This window comes from Wolffia australiana, chromosome 9 (assembly GCF_029677425.1).
Source record: "Wolffia australiana isolate 7733 chromosome 9, ASM2967742v1".
Classification (NCBI taxonomy): Eukaryota; Viridiplantae; Streptophyta; class Magnoliopsida; order Alismatales; family Araceae; genus Wolffia; species Wolffia australiana.
The window spans coordinates 1,152,022-1,169,975 of record NC_135843.1 but is presented as its reverse complement, the minus strand read 5'-3'; the positions used below and the strand labels follow the sequence as shown (position 1 = coordinate 1,169,975).

Below are 17,954 nucleotides of genomic sequence, written 5' to 3'. Positions count from 1 at the left end.
AACCAACCTGATTGATAGTTCGGTGTCTTACCATTTAGGGATTTTTAAGTATTTTATATCAAAATATTTTTCTATAAAAACACCCACTATCCATCATTACTGTCTCTGCACCAACCCCTATGGGACAGGCGATACCCACCATATGAGCAAGACTACATAGTGCTATTCTATTCAGATACTTCAATATCCTTCTTGAGAATCATTTGAATTGGATTTTTAATAATACATGCTCAAATACTAGAGACCATGTTGTGATTTCATCATAATTCACTATGTCGTATCATGGATTCCGTGATTTGAATATAAGCATTACTAGTGTACTATAATGAATATATCGTATTGGTGAACAATCAATGAAATGGCGACATGTGATCAACCTGACAGACACATATTTTGATCACATACCAGTTTGAGTCATTGTTCCCATGAATGTTTCTCCTCATTCTTATCAATGACAACTCTAATCATCGTGAACATCACTCAAAGTCAATCTCTTCATTGTTCATTGTGGTTTACCTCATTGTCTATAGTAGTGGTCCTCATTTGAGATATCATCGTCCTTTGATAATTTTCAGGATCCTACTATTCAATGATTGTCCTATTCATTTGCCTTATCAATGATGACCATTTGAATGGTAGTCATTTATGTTGACAACAAGGAAAATGATCACACCCATCACTTGATTGTCCTCATTTGAGATATCATTATCCATTGATAATTTTCAGGATCCTACTATTCAATGATTGTCCTATTCATTTGCCTTATCAATGATGACCATTTGAATGGTAGTCATTTATGTTGAAAACAAGGAAAATGATCACACCCATCACCAACAATCATCATTCCTATCCTTGAAAATTCACCATGGTTTTTCATGACACTTCACCTCCCTATCCAAGACAGTCTCCCTACCTGTCAATGGCAATTACGGTGGTCATCACGTCCATGAATGATGGTTGTCATTTTAGCAGTCTTTATTCTCAATAGTCCTCCTCATATTGATAACAACGATTATTTTTCTAATTCTCTTGGTTGATAATAGTGGTTGTTTTCACTGTCATAATTATCTTCCTCATCAAAAACCATTGTTATCTCCTTGGAAGATTTCATCATCCTGGTCAATGATAGTCACCATTCGAATCCACAACATTCAGTGCCCTCCCTGATGATAATTTCAATCTGATCAATGAAAAATTTCAAGGTCAACAACAACACCTAAAATGTTTTCGCTATCATCTTTCATTGATAACACCTTTAAATGTGGCTCTCATGATGCCTATCCTTATCATAGTAAGATGTTTGAATTTTATAGTAAAATAAACCTTATTATATATGTTTGACAACATCATTAATGAATTTTTTCAAAACATTCTTCATTCATCTATACCCTGTTCTTGTATATTTTTAGCCACAATGGTATATATATGTATATAGTGGTGTGATATGGCAGAAGAATGGGTGTCAGTAATGATCATGATCATTCCATTCTTAGGGCAAGACTTATAGTACACTCGAATTAGAGTCATGCTGTGATCCATTTTGGACTATAGTAATTTTCGAAGTATAACTAGAGTCTGTGTCTCATCCAAATTTTACCGTTTTAGGGCTGTAGTACCAACATAGTTATAATTTAAGAGATAGTATCTATAAATTTCATGTCCCATCTTCCTCATGATGTCTCGTCTTACTTGGATACTTACATGTCTTTCTTAAGTGATCTTCAGATTGTAATTTTTTTAACACATTCTTAAAGACTTGTGCTATATGCATTATGTTTTGATCATAATTAATTTAGATGATCTATTGATGAAATTGAACGTACGCACCACACATTCATGATAAAAACAAGCCATACATATGCACTGTGAATGAAATGTGGAATGTGTAATTGATAAATCAATTAATAATGCTTATTGTTCATAGGTTAATATACTGATATGTGCATGTTTATTCACATTAAGTTGGTTATATATGCATGTTATGAAGCCAAAATTAATTGAATCCATTTTTATATTTTTTTGTGAAATTTTAAACTTTTTATGAATTCCTCCATTGCCATATTCTAAAAGAAAATAATGGTTTGAGTCATGATATGAGTTTTCGGAATTTGTTTACATTATATTCATGAAGTCATGATTTTTTTGGGTTTATATTTATATTTTCATTTTTATTAATTATACAGATTTTGTTCCATGCCTAGTGTCACTGTTTTATGACGTTGAATGGATACCAACAGTACTTATTGATAATGATTGAAAACATAGAAGTTGGAAAGCTGATCTGCATCAGAAAGATGCTCTAATCCCAGTTGAACAAATACGATCGAAGGTTAATCTGTTGGCTTATATAAGCATTCTTTAATATTTCCACTTAGGTGGAGCATTTGTATTTCACCATCACTCTGCATAATTATTTGCAGATACAAAATGAATCATCTACGCAGTCGTGATCCTGTCACATGTTTCCTATTTATTCACCGAATTTATGACTCATTCCCTGCATCTAAAACCTTCATCTCTCTGTCTTATTCCATCATCCCCATCATTTCTCATCTTCAAAGTCTCTAATCCTATAATACACCCTCATTTAGATATTTATCCCTACTAGAATTAATCCTATACTCCCCATTGTTCATCATATTTTCTCAGCATTATCTTCCCATATCTTCCTTTACGCTATTCTCTCATTTTCACTCGCTTTTCATAAGTTCCATTATCTGCCACTTGGTAATAAATCCTCCTGTATTGGTTAATAGATTTCATCAATTCAACTCAAATTCATTACGACATAATTTTACCTTAATTTTGACTTCATCACCGACCATATATATTTCCATCATCAATGACTTATCATTGTAATTATATACATTATTTATAGAAGACGTTTGTAAACAATACTTGTCATTTTTTTATTAAAAATAAATCCTCATGTGCCTGGGATCTTGTCTTAGCAGACATGCAGCAGTACGGTTACACATTTTTTTATGACTGTGATAGGTGAGATTAATGAGTGTGAGGATCTTTACACAAATTGATGTTAATTACACTATACCCTTTTGTAATAGCTTCTCTAACTTTATCCCAGTCAATTATGTCAGTCAAAAATCGCTATACTTGGGCACAATAGAGTTAGGTGCTTCTAGTCCAACTTCCGAAGTTCTTTAAGAAGGTATTTCAGCTTCAACATCGTCAGCTTATCCACCTAGCCTGGATATTATTCCCAACAACGTAAGTCATCGGTGTTTATAATCCAAAAGTAATCCAATAACGAATATTATTTCAGCTGAATAAATCCCAGCAAGACATCATTCAACTCACTGATCATAATTTATTTTAACATCCCCACCTACTCCACCTATGTATTTACAGATGTGGCCTGGATATTATTCCCACCCACGTAAGTCATCGGGAGGCGTTGGGAAATTCAATCCAAACGTTTTAACTTTCATCGTGCTCCGTATTCTTCCCTCCAACTCTCAACGAAGTCATGTCGTACATCGTTCAACCACAGCAGTTAAATCTCGTCGAACTTAAGCCTTAATTATTTATTATCAAAAAGCAATAAAAGACGGAATACGATTTCAGGTGAATGAATCACGGCGAAGCATCTTTACACTCGATTATCATAATCATCACTGAGATACTCGATCTCTCTATATCGATGTATTATTATATTAAAAAACTGAGAACTGTTTTTTAAGTCAAACATGGAAACTCTAAACTGTAAACATGCGTCCAAGCGCGTCCTTATTGAAAACGTAAACATGCATATTAGAACATCTCCAGAACTTGAGCTTATTTCTTGATCAAACGTAGCCGAGCTCTCTACTGAGAGCCCCTAAGAGCAGCAGCGATCGCAGATTTTACCCGGTAGTGGAAGAAGACCAATCAATGGGGGATAACGCCAGAGGCAACAACGAGCACAACAACGTTTGTTGGTAGGCAGCACAGTCTTGGCGCAGCAAGCAGCACAATCTGTCCCCCTGATATTGCAGCAAGTATTACAAAACTTGCCTCTTTTATCCTGCACGCAAACTGCAAAACCCTTAAAGGGTGAGAAAAAAAACAGATAATGAGCGAATCATGCATGAGTGGGTATTCCTTTACCTGCGCCTTCTACAACCGCGTTGAGAGTAATTAAGAGGCCCAACATCAGTACCAAGACCACGCCCTTGCCATTGGAATTCATCTCAGCTCTCCCTCTATTTCTCTCCCTCTATACTGCCCTTCCTCTCTCTACCAACGTTAACGAACAGTTCTATCAGGGTTTCAATTTATACTATGTTTCGCCCGGAGACTTCAACATCGGCACGGCGGCTAAGACTTAATACTCCTCAGCGATGAGATAAGAGTTCAGTCAGAAGACGATAATATGTAGGCACTTTGACTCCGCAATAACCCATGCGGAGAGAGGCAGGCAATATCTATATGGTTGTCTTAATGCAAGCCCCAGAGCACTAAATACCATTTGAAATTCATAATCCCTGTTTGGTGGATCAAGAATTAATGCAGATCTCTCGTCTATATTTCTATGAGTTGGAAGTGCTCCGCCCCCTTGTTTTAATATATGTTTAGCATCTGGATTCGCCTTTTTATTTTATTGTTTTTGGTGCGCCTTATCCGATTATAGAAAACATATAGTAAAGCGAGACAAGTTCTGGCTGGGAACTCGCAATCTAATTTATGAAAAGCAATTGACTGATTGCTGGGATGGCGGCTAATGAACCAGGACCACGTCGAAGGATTATAAAAAGAAAATAGATCATACGTCCCATAGATCTTCAATTAGAATATGCATTTTTTCACTTGTTAGCCAAAAAGATTCACTATAGGCTGGTTTCGTATGAGAATTCCGTAGGGAATATCCACCGTTAAAGGTTCCATAGTAAGTCAAAGGAATCTCAAAGGGTGGAATTTGCGGTCTAGAAAATGTAAAATGTATATTTTCTGCGATGGGCATGATGAATATTTAATTTATGCACCGAACGGAATGAAGCAGGAGAGATGGAAAACAGAATCCAAGTTAACAGAACATGGGAGACGGAATATTTGTTATGACTTTAAGTTGGAAATTTTGAGCGAGGGGAGGCTCGTCTTGATCGATTTATCCGACTTAATAGTCAACGTCACTGATGCTCGTTTTCACTTAATAATCAGAATAACACGAAATTAGTATCTGCATCTTCAATTTCAACATTATGTAATCCTACGTACTGCTTCATAGGTGTGTTGGGGTCTGAAGACGATGGAGTTTTTCTTAAGCCCATACCATCTTCGCCTGATATGTGATTGGTATGATCAGACAACGGTAACGATTGTGATAACTCGTTTTTGGCAGCAGTTTCTTTAGCATTTTGGAAAAAAATCGGATGGAAAGGAACTTAGAATTCCTTCAGAGACATTTTTTTCATAGCTTTTAAAAGGAAAAGACTCTTCACAAAAAACAACATGTTGAGAGATGTAGAGTTTCCGACCTATCTGTATGCGGCTGCTTTGAGCTGTATCCCAAAAATATGCGGGTTTCCGATATATCTTCGAGCTTATTTTGAGCATATGGTTTAATATACTGATAACATAAACAACCAAATGTTCTTAGAAAGGTGTAATTAGGAGAGACTTTAAACAGTATTTCATATGTAGATTTATTGTGCAGAATAGGGGTGGTGAGACGATTAATAAGGAAACCAGCGGTGGCAACAGCTTCATCCCAGCATATTTTGGCACCATAGCATGGTTTAATAGGGTAAGTGATGTTTCAATAATGTGACGGTGTTTCCTTTCAGCAGTTCCATTCTGCTCTAGAGTATGGGGACAAGTGACTCTATGTACCATGCCATTACTTTTAAGAAAAGCGTTTAATGATTGGAATTCTCCACCCCAATTGGACTGCACATATTTGACAACAGCATCGAATTGCTTTTTTACACGAGTTTTAAACTCCATACACACAGAATACAAATCACTATTTTTCTTGAGAGGATAGATCCATGTACATTTGCTGAAATCATTGACAAAAATAACATACTAGGAAAAACCAGACATAGATAAGATAGGAGAAGGCCCCCATAGGTCTGAGTGAATAACTTCTAAACAAGTGCTGGAGTAATTATTTGTAGGTATAAAAGTCAATCTGTTAGATTTAACTAAATTGCAGGGTTCACAAACAAATTTAGAGAAGCATGGGTAAACGGGAAGACCGAATTTGTTTAAGAAGGAATTCAAAATCAGTAACTGGGGATGTTCTAAGCGCCATGTTTCTGATGATGCATTTTCTCCCACCAATGCACATTTTGAAATGTCCTGATTATCAAGATGGTATAGTCCGTTCTTGACTGACCCTTTGAGCAGAATTTGACGGGTCGCTTTGTCCTTCACAAGACAACCAAAATTGTGAAATTCTATAAAAACATTATTATCTTTAGTAAATTAATGAACATATAAGATATTTTTAGTAATGTCAGGTACATGAAGGATATCATTAGGACATAAAATTCTTTTTGAAGTGGTAATTTTAGAGGAACTGATGGAAAAGATTTTCAAACCTGAACTGGAAGCGATTTGAAGTTTATCATTCTGAGTGTATGGGCTTGATCGAGTGATATTTCTTCATTCAGCTGTCATATGGTGTGTAGCCTTGCTATCTGGGTACCATTGATGATGTTCTGCAACAAATGCTTGAGTGTTTTGAAAAGGATTACTTCTTGTACTTGAATTTTGGAATTCTGGACACTCTCTTGTCCTGTGCCCAAATTGTAGACAAATTTGACACCTTAGTTGAAATATTTGACTTCTCCCTCTTCCTCGTCACCTATTTTGGAAGTTGTATCAGTTATGGTTAAAGTTTCTACCTTGATATCTTGGTTGACTCCTCTGAATATGCAGGTTGTTAGACATAGGGGGAAATGAATTTCTTTCTTCTTCTTGTTCATAGACGAGGAAGGAATCATGTGATTTCAGATGAGCAACGATTCCATCAAATTTGAGGTGATATAGATTTGCATTGATACTGACCAGAAATTGAGAGTATGCCGTTCCTAATCCTCTCAAACATGCGTACACCATGGATTACTCATCCACTGGATGACCCATTTGTTCCAATGAATCTACGACTTCTTTGAAGTGTTTAATGTAATCTCCAACATTGAGTGTACCTTTTCTTACATTGTAGAATTTTCGTTGTAGTTTCCTCACTCTGGATTGATTCCACCCCAACAAAGCCTTTTTCCAAACACTCCCAAGCTTCACGTGACGACTTCGCATTCCTGATGTAAGCTTTGATCGATTCGGAAATGGTCTCGTGGAGAAAATCCCAAGACTTGCTGATCTGTTCTCTGCCATGTCTTGAAATCGGGAGTCTCTATCATGCTTCTTTGGGCATCTGAAATCATAATAGGAGGCAAAACTCCATCTATACCAGTAAAGAACTGGCCGCATCGAGTTTTTCCTCATCTGGGAATTTTCACTGTCCACACATGGATTGATTATGATTCCAGTGGGAATCACAACTTGGACTTGTCCAACCGTTGCGGTGCATGCTCCTCAGATGGGCACCATCGGAGTAGTAGCCGCTGCGGAGCATTCTTGAGCCATCTTAAACGTTGAACCAACTGGCTCTGATACCATGTAAAAATGCTTGAATCTTCCCTTGAGAGAAGGGAGAGAGGGATGAGAGAGAGATAGAGGAGAGAGAGAGAGATAGGAGCTTGAGCGTAGTAATTAAGATCTCTTGTTCAACAAACTTCACATACTACATTGGTTATTATATACTAATCGATGTTACTAAAAATAACGGCTATGGATCGAACGGTCCAGATCGTTCGATCCTTTTATAATCATAGCCGTTGTAACGAATATAACGACTATGGAACTAACAGTTCAGATTGTTCGATCCTCTTTCAATCATAGCCATTATAACAAGTATACCAGCTATATCTTGATTTCATCATGGACGTTTGATCATATCTGTGTTTGATCTATGTATATTTAATCTTAGTCTATGTTTAACCTTATATTTTCCTATTTCTATTTTTTAATGAGTGTAGGGTACATGTTTGATTAGTACTAGCTATTTCTCATTAATGATCCTATTGGCTGCTGGCTAGTTTCCATTGTCACTCCTTCTGGTTCTTCGTCTTGAAATTTCTCCAAAGTTAAAGCTTATTTCTTTTTTATCTAAAAGTAATCCCATACGGAATAGGATTTTAACTAAATGAATCACGGCGAAGCATCTTTAAAAACTCCATCATCATAACCATCACTGAGATACTGGATCTCTCTTTATCAGTGTATTATGATTTCAGTAACTGAAAACTGTTTTTTAAGTCAAACATGGAAATGAAAAACTGCAAGCACACGTCCAAGTGCGTCCTTATTGTATTTGTAAACACGCATATTAGAATATTTCCACACGTTGACCTTATTTCATCATGAAACGTGGCCCAACTCTCTACTGAAAACCCCTATGAGCAGCAGCGATCGCAGATTTGACCCAAAAAAACCCTAAACGGGGGATAACACCAGAGGCAACAACGAGCACAAGAAGTTTTAGGGCCGCGCAGCACATGCTTGGTGTTGGGGTGTGTCACCCCCCCATTTACGAGAATGTGAGGGGGGGGGCCTTGACTAGTCAAAGCCCCAATAATGGACGGGGGAGTTGAAAAGGCTTAATCCCCCTCCCCTTGTCTCTTTTGGGAATATGAAGAGGCATGTTTGGGGAATATGAAAAGGCTCGTGGCTTTTCATATTCCAGACCTTTCACATTCCCTGAAACTGTAATTGGCCCTCTATATATAGTGGGCAAACCTATTCTCAAAGGCAATGCATATGAGTTTTCTGTTCATTCTTCTTGTCTCCTCCTCTCTTCTCCTCTCTCTCTACCTTGGTTTGTCTTCATCATTCTTTGGTGGTCACTCCCTTGGCTTGGGAGTTCAAGGAGTTGCTCTGCAGCACCACACGAGAAGTCGTTGCCCTGCACCAAAAGCCTTGCACGTTGACGTCACCCTGGTGACGTAAAGAGGTTCTTGTTATTTGTCTTTATTTGTCGACTTATCTTGTCCGAGTTGATTCCGCATTTCACCGAAGCGTCTTGTGTCGTTGTTTTCTCTTCAACGAGTTCCAACAACTAGGGGTAACACCAGAGGCAACAATGAGCACAACAAGTTTTAGGGCTGCGCAGCACATGCTTGGCACAGCAACTAGCTCAGAGTTGCCCGCTGATCTTGTAGCAAGTATTACAAATCTTACCTGTTTCATCCTTCACGCAAACTGCAAAACCCTTCAACAGTGAGGAAAGACAGATAATAAGGCATAAAATAAGTACCAAGATCACGCCCTTGTCTCTGGAATTCATCTCAGCTCTCCCTCTGTTTCTCCCCCTCTCTATTGGCCGTCCTCTCTCTGCCAACGTTAACGAATACTCTAAACAGGGTTATAATTTATACTACGTTTCGCCCGGAGACTTTAACGTCAGCACGGCGGCTAAGACCTAATAAACCTCAGCGATGACACGAGAGCTGAGTCCGAACACAACAATATGAAATTCATACTCCCTGTTCTGTGTATCAAGAATTAATGCAGATCTCTCGTCTATAGCTCTATGAGCTGGAAGTGCATCTTGTTGTAACTCGTTGAAGAGAAACAGCGACCCAAGATGCTACGGTGAAATGCGGAATCAACTCGGACGTGATAACAATGTCGGCATATAGAGACAGGAAACAAGAACCTCTTTACGTCATCGGCGTGACGTCAACGTGCAAGGCTCTTGGTGCAGGGGAACGACTTCTCGTATGGTGCTGCGGAGCAACTCCTCAAACTCCCAAGACAAGGGAGCGGCCACCAAGGAGTGATGAAGACAAACCAAAGGAGAGAGAGAGAGGAGAAGAGAGGAAGAGACAAGAAGAATAAACAGAAAACTCATATGCCTATTTCCTTTCAGAATAGCTTTGCCCTCTATATATAGAGGGCCAATTACAGTTTCAGGGAATTTGAAAGGTCTGGAATATGAAAAGCCAAGAGCCTTTTCATATTCTCCAAAGAAGCCTCTTCATATTCCCACAAAGAGACAAGAGGAGGGGGGTTAAAACTTTTCAACTCCCCCTTCCTTTATTGGGGTTTGACTAGTCAAGCCCTCCCCCTTCACATTCCCGTAATGGGGGGCTGACACACCCCCAACAAACTCCACCTTAGCAGACACCCCAGTCGCGCTAGGTGTTCTTGTCGCTTTCCCACATCGCAGGCGCTCCACCTCCATCAAGGTACTTGCAACATGCACCAAGTCCAAACAATGTTTGAACTTCTCCACCGTGACAACCTTCGTCAACATGTCAGCGGCATTCTCCTCCGTGTGCACCTTCTGAAGGATAATCTCCTCAGAACTCAACAGCTCCCGGATCTTGTGATACTGCACGTCAATGTGCTTCGACCGTGCATGGTAGACCTGATTTTTTGCCAAGCAAATGGCACTCTGACTGTCACATAACAGAGGAACTCCACCTTGAGCAATGCCGAGTTCTTTGAACAAACCCTTCAGCCACAAGGCTTCCTTAGAAGCTTCCGTGGCCGCCATGTACTCCGCCTCCGTTGTAGACAATACCACAGTTGACTGGAGTGTTGACTTCCAGCTCATAGGTCCACCGGCCACCGTAAACACATAACCGGTCGTGGATCTTCGATTGTCAATGTCACCTGCAAAATCAGCATCGACATAACCACATACTGAAAGTGAACTCCCTTTGTTGAAGAGAATTCCTGTATCAGTTGTGCCCTTCAAGTATCGAAGAATCCATTTCACCGCACTCCAATGCTCCTTCCCCGGATTGCTCATAAATCTGCTCACCAGTCCAACTGCGTGAGCAATATCCGACCTTGTACAGGCCTTAGCATACATGAGAGAACCAACGACACTAGCATAGGGAATAGACTTCATTTCAGCGATGTTTTCAGCAGCCTCAGGTCTCTACGCAACGGACAACCTGAAATGGTTAGCAAGAGGAGTATTCACTGCTTTAGCATTCCTCATGCCAAACAGATCAACAATCTTCTCAAGATAGCTCCTCTGAGTCAACCATAGACGACCATTCGCACGGTCTCTATGAATCTCCATTCCAAGGATCTTCTTCGCAGCACCCAGATCCTTCATTTCAAATTCCCTGCTCAACAATGCCTTCAACCGTCCACTCTCATGTAAATTCTTCGAAGCAATGAGCATGTCATCCAGATAGAGCATCAAATATATAGGAGAACCATCATCACATATCTTCATGCAGACGCAACAATCAAATTCGCACCTTGAATAGCCAATGCGCACCATGAATGAGTCGAACTTCTTGTACCACTGCCTCAGAGACTACTTCAGCCCATACAAGGACTTCCTCAGCCTGCAAACAAGGTTCTCTGCCCCCGGTGCAATGAAGCCTTCAGGTTGCTGCATGTAGATCACCTCCTCCGAATCACCATGAAGGAATGCCGTCTTCACGTCCAGCTGCTCCAGCTCCATGTTTTCATGCGCAACAATAGCTAACACCATGCGAATAGATGTATGTTTAACAACAGGTGAGAAGATCTCATTATAATCAACTCCCTGTTTTTGAGAAAAGCCCGTTGCGACTAGCCGTGCTTTGTATGATGGCGGCTCTGCCTCGGAAAGTGGCGCCTTCTCCTTAAACACCCACTTGCATCCGATGGCTCGCTTCCCTGCCGGAAGCTCTACCAACTCCCATGTTTGGTACTTGTCCAAGGATGTGCGTTCCTCGGACATCTCCTGCAGCCATTTCTCTTTCTCAGGGCAATTCAGTGCCTCCTTGAAAGACGTTGGTTCTCCATCTCCTGCAAACAAAGCAATAGTCACATAATCCTCCAGACGTGCAGGCGGCCTCGTCTCCCGCCTCGCCCGCCTAACAACAATGCTCTCAGAATTCTCTGCGGCCTCATCAGCTGATTCTCCACCATTAGCTGAACTGGGTGGAATCTGCACATTCTCCACCTCCACCCAAGTCCTCTCTTGGACATTGCCGCCACCTGAATTCTGATCTCCCTGCTCATTGGAAGGCTTCACCATGTGATTTTCGTCAAAAACCACATCCCTGCTGAACACAATCTTTTGCACTTCCGGATCCCAAAGCCGATAGCGTTTCACTTCGTCGCTATACCCCAAGAAAATGCACTTCTTGGACTTTGGATCAAGCTTTGACCTCTCATCAGCAGGTGTAAGGACATAACCTGGACATCCAAAAACACGCAACATGGAGTAGTCCACAGGTTTTCCAGTCCATACCTCTTCAGCCACCTTCCCGTCAAGAGCAGAATTTGGCGACCTATTCACCAAGTACACCGCCATCTGAACTGCCTCTGCCCAGAACTCCTTGGGCAATTCAGCATTCAACCGCAAACACCTTGCTCTCTCCGCAATGGTGTAGTTCATGCGATCTACAACGCGATTCTGCTGAGGGGTCTTCTTCACCGTAAAGTGACGCCGAATGCCATGCTCTGCGCAGAACTGATCAAATTCAGAATTCTTAAATTCCGTACCATTGTCAGTCCGCAAGACCTTGATCTTCCTCCCCGTTTGGTTCTCAACTCTTGCACACCAAGTCTTGAACTATGCGAAAACGTCCGACTTGTGCTTCAAGAAGTAAACCCAAACTTTCCTAGAAAAATCATCAACAAACGTTAGAAAATACCGAGCACCTCCACGGCTCATCACGTCAACGGGCCCCCAAACATCAGCATGGATGTAATCCATGACACCGCCAGTATCATGTTTTGCCGCCTTGAACGTCACCCGGCACTGTTTGCCCATGACACAGTACTTGCAAAAGTCCAATTTGCAAGACCTCAGGCCGGGCAGCAGACCTCGTGCATGTAGCTTCTGCATGCCGGCTTCACTCATGTGGCCCAAGCGCAAGTGCCACAAGAGTGTGTAGTCCGTCCTTGGCTCCCGTGGTGTAGCAACTGCAACTCCACCGATCACAGTGCTCCCTTCAAGCTTGTAAATGTTGGCTCGTAGACGTGCCCCTTCATCACAACGAGCGCTCCTTTACAAACTTTCAATACTCAGTCCGCGGCCTTGAATGTGCAGCCATTCGCCTCCAAGTACCCGAGCGAAATCAAACTTTGCCGTAGATCCGGCACGTGCCGCACATTACCCAGCATTCTGATTGCTCCATCGAACATCCGGATCATTACCGTTCCAACGCCAACAATCTTGCAAGGAGCATCGTTCCCCATAGAAACAACTCCTGAAGCACTTGCATAAGAGTGAAACCAGTCAGCGTGAGGGCATAAATGGTAGGAGCAGCCAGAATCCAAAATCCACGAGTCTACTAATTCATCAGCGGCGACCAAGGCAGAGTAGACGTCTCCGTCGCTACCCTCCTCAACCCTCGCGACATTAGCAGTGCTCGTCTCTGCAGCATCTGTCTTCCCATTCTTCAACTTTGGACAATCTCTCCGACGATGTCCTTTCTCGTGACACTTGTGGCATGTCACGCTCTTCAACCAATTGGTCTGAGACTTGGACCGATGGTTCTTCTGCCGTTCCACGTTCCTTCCCGTTCTTCGTGTAGAGTGCCTCGCCATGGGTATCTTCAGCTCCTTTCTTCCGCTGATAATACTCCATCAAGGTTGTAATAACCTCCTCAAGACCTGGCGCTTTGCTTCCATGCAACAAGGTCATCACGAGGTGATCGTACGACTCGGGAAGAGAAACCAGCAGAAATATCACTTTGTTCTCGTCAGAGAACACCTCCTCAATCTTCATCAGATCTGTAATCAACTGATTAAAACAATCAATGTGAACAGATAAACCAGCACCTTCAGCCATTCGTAGCCCGAACAATCTTCTCTTCAACGCCAACTTGCTCATCATCGACTTTGATGCAAAGCGCTTCGCCAACTTATCCCAAATCACCGCGGGATCCTTGTCGCCGAGAAAATGATAAAGAGCACTATCGGACAAGCATGATCGAATCGTGCTCGCGGCCTTCTACTGATACTTGTGCCAATCCGCTGCCGTAACATTATCAGGCTTCGGCCCGTCCAAGGTCAACGTCAAATCCTGCTGGATCAACAGATCGTACACCCGCTGCTGCCACAGGTTAAAGTTCGACGAGCTGTCTAGCTTCTCAACATCAAAGCGAGATGAAGACGACGTCATATCAAATCTGAGTAATAACCAATAGCTCTGATACCACTTGTTGTAACTCGTTGAAGAGAAACAACGACCCAAGACGCTACGGTGTAATGCGGAATCAACTCGGACGTGATAACAATGTCGGCATATAGAGACAGGAAACAAGAACCTCTTTACGTCATCGGCGTGACGTCAACGTGCAAGGCTCTTGGTGCAGGGGAACGACTTCTCGTATGGTGCTGCGGAGCAACTCCTCAAACTCCCAAGACAAGGGAGCGGCCACCAAGGAGTGATGAAGACAAACCAAAGGAGAGAGAGAGGAGAAGAGAGGAAGAGACAAGAAGAATAAACAGAAAACTCATATGCCTATTTCCTTTCAGAATAGATTTGCCCTCTATATATAGAGGGCCAATTACAGTTTCAGGGAATTTGAAAGGTCTGGAATATGAAAAGCCAAGAGCCTTTTCATATTCTTCAAAGAAGCCTCTTCATATTCCCACAAAGAGACAAGAGGAGGGGGGTTAAAACTTTTCAACTCCCCCTTCCTTTATTGGGGTTTGACTAGTCAAGCCCTCCCCCTTCACATTCCCGCAATGGGGGGGCTGACACACCCCAACACATCTCCCCCCACCTTGTTTTAATATATGTTTAGCATCTGGATTCGCCTTTTATTTTTTTATGTTTTTTTGGTGCGCCTTATCCGATCGTCTTAACCATTAGAGAAAACATACAGTAAAGCGAGACAAGTTCTGGTTGGGAACTCGCAATCTTATTTATGAAAAGCAATTGACTTCTCGCCGGGATGGCGGCTAATGGATCAGGACCACGTCGAAGGATTATAAAAATGGAATAGATCATACGTCCCATAGATCTTCAGTTAGAATATGCATTTTTTCACTTATTAGCCAAAATGATTGACTCTCGGCTGGTTTCGTATGAGAATTCCGTAGGGAATATCCACTCGTAAAGGTTCCCTTGTAAGTCAAAGGAATCTCAAAGGGTGGAATTTAGGGTCCTACAAAGTGTAAAATGAAAATTTTGTGCGATGTGCATGATGAGTATTTTGTTTATGCACCGAACGGAATGAAGCAGGGAAGATGAAAAACAGAATCCAAGTTAACGGAATATGGGAACGGAATATTTGTTATCAGTTTAAGTTGGAATTTGTGAGCGATGGGAGGCTCGCCCTGATCGATTTATCCGACTTAATAGTCAACGTCCCTGATGGTCGTTTTCACTTTGATTTATCCCCCGTCAGATTTTTTAGAATTTTCATCAAAATGTGCTTATCTTGTGAAGTTTAATCATTTAATTTATAACCGAAAAATAGAAGGCAATTCCAGATATATTATAATTCACAACTTGTTGTTGATTTGGAACTACTTAATCAATATTCTTCCACCGGACGGATGCGAATGGGTCAAAACCATTTAGAAGTGTAAATGATAACCCAAAATGCCCGTGCCTTAAGGTACCATCTCTCTCTATAGCACTTTCCCTTTGTCTATCTCTTTCGATGAACGCTACACAAAAATGAAAAATGGGGGTATGGGGAATGGCATTATGGATCTGCCTTCTAATATATTCCCAAGTAGTTATTAAAGTATAGTTGGAAGTAAACATTTGGAGGTTCAAGTAAACATTTGCAGCGCGTGAGAAGGCAAATTAAATTATATTCTTAAGTCATTATTGATGAGCCCTTTGTGTAGCGGAGAAGCCATCTCGACCCTTGAAGCCAATTTCAGCATTCCGTCTTATCCTAAGTATCACCACCTTTGACCCTTTTTAGTGATGAAGACCTAAACATTCCTCCGTCTTGGCACGTTAATACTTCATTGTTATCCCAATTAAGTTATCCCGGTCATTCTAACTTGCAGCGGAAAAGACAACACAAAGCCAAATCATGTGTCCTGGTTGCAACTTCTTGTATATATTACCAATATCATTCAGCCTCTGGACCCGGGCGGCTGCTAATTTGCAACGATAACTTCGAATTATTGACTTTTATATTTGTAAATTTTGCAAATGGAGGCTAGTTAATATTACCACCTATATTTTTTTCTGGTCTTTTATGGAGTACGGGCTATGTCCCTCTACCTGACGTCGTTTCGAAACAGAAGCGACGAAATGATCTAAGATCTTAAGCTTAATACGAAATAATAAAATTAAACCTGTTATAGTTCCTCAATGTCCTCTATCCGACAATTTATATGTTAAATAGACGCGGCTAAATGTACGCTCTATTTCTCAATTTCTTAGTTAATCTTTTCATATGAATCTCTATAGCTCTATCTTTCTTTTCGTGTATCGGTCCTGTCGGTGTGTCTATTTCTAACTAAATATAGTCTCACTTATCTACTTTTTCTTTATCGCTCTAGATTTCTCAGGTCTATCTTTGCCTCCACCTTTGTCTGTCTGACTGTTCTTATCACTGTCTATCTGTATGTCTGTACTGAACCATATAGTATATAGCCCCTCTATTTCCAATTTATTTTTTCTTTATCGCTATATTTCTATCTTTATCGCAATGTTTCAGCATCTTCAACTCCATCTCCATATCTCAATGTTTATCTCTGTCTATATAATCTCTCTGCCTTTAAATCTACACTTGGTTTTTATTTATCACTCTCTATCTCTCTTTTATCTATATGTATCTGGAAGTTTCTCTCTTTCTCTCACAGTGTTCTATATGAGTCTCTATCTCTATCTCTCTCCAGATATTTGTCTTTTAGTTTATCTCTCCCTATGGTTCTGTTGTCTCTCTGTATTTCTATCTCCATATCTCTCTCTTTAAATATCTCTATCTTCTAGTTTACATCTATTTATCTGTATGTTGTCTATCTGTATCTCTATCTCTGACGCTTTCTCTAGATATAGTTCTTTTGTTTTATCTCTCTCGATCTCTCTGCTGTCTATCTGTATCTCTAACCTTGTCTCTATGTATATGTGTCTTTTAGTTATATCTCTTTATCCTCTCTGTTGTGTGTAGTTATATCTCTGAACTTCAAACTCGCTCTCGGAGTCTACATGTTTATATCTGTATGCCTATATTTCTATCTTTATCTTCCTGGATGTATCTACCAATCTCCATCTCACTTGCCTACGTCTATCGCTTCGTATATAGCTCTCTTGTCTTCTATATTTCTTTCGTTATCTCTGTCGATCTGTATTTCTATCTCTTTCTCTCGTCATATAATGTTCTCCATCTCAATCTTACTTCTGTATCTCTATTCCCTTCTCAATCTACCTCGGTGTTTCTCATCTCGATATATAAACTTCTCTATCCCAATCTTACTCGTCTATCCATATCTCCTTCTCTGTCTATCTCGGTGTTTATCCTCTCTACCCTTTTCGTTACGTTTCTCTATCTCTCACTCTAGTTCTCTTCATCTCCATCTTTATCTCTGTCTATCTTTATTTCTGTAGAGAATCCTCTCTACAGATCTTTCTCTCTGTCTACCTCGGTGTTTCTCCTCTCGGTATATAAATTTCTCTATCTCAATCTTACTCGTCTATCTATATCTCCTTCTCCGTCTATCTCGGTCTTTCTCCTCTCTACCCTTTTCGCTACGTTTCTCTATCTCTTATTCTAGTTCTCTTCATCTCTATCTTTATCTCTGACTATCTTTATTTCTGCCGTGAATCCTCTCTACAATTCTTTCTCTCTAACTAATCTGTGTATCACCATCTCAAACTCGCCTCTCTCTCTCTCTCTAGGACGGTCTTTTGTGATTATCTGAGGTCTGCTCCGGGTTAAGAAATGCAGAATGGAAGAAATATACCACACCAAGGACGTCAGGGGTGGACGAATTGGAGGACACATAAG

The 17,954-nt window shown here is 40.7% G+C and overlaps 1 long non-coding RNA gene across 1 annotated transcript; it reads right to left on the bottom strand.

The window, feature by feature from the left end:
- Nucleotides 1-3,717: 3,717 nt before the first annotated feature.
- On the bottom strand, nucleotides 3,718-4,570 carry LOC144707934 (uncharacterized). Its single transcript, XR_013582593.1, has 2 exons — nucleotides 4,108-4,570; nucleotides 3,718-4,035 (listed from the first exon to the last, which is right to left on the bottom strand). It is a non-coding gene; the product is annotated as an uncharacterized LOC144707934 (long non-coding RNA).
- Nucleotides 4,571-17,954: the final 13,384 nt, after the last annotated feature.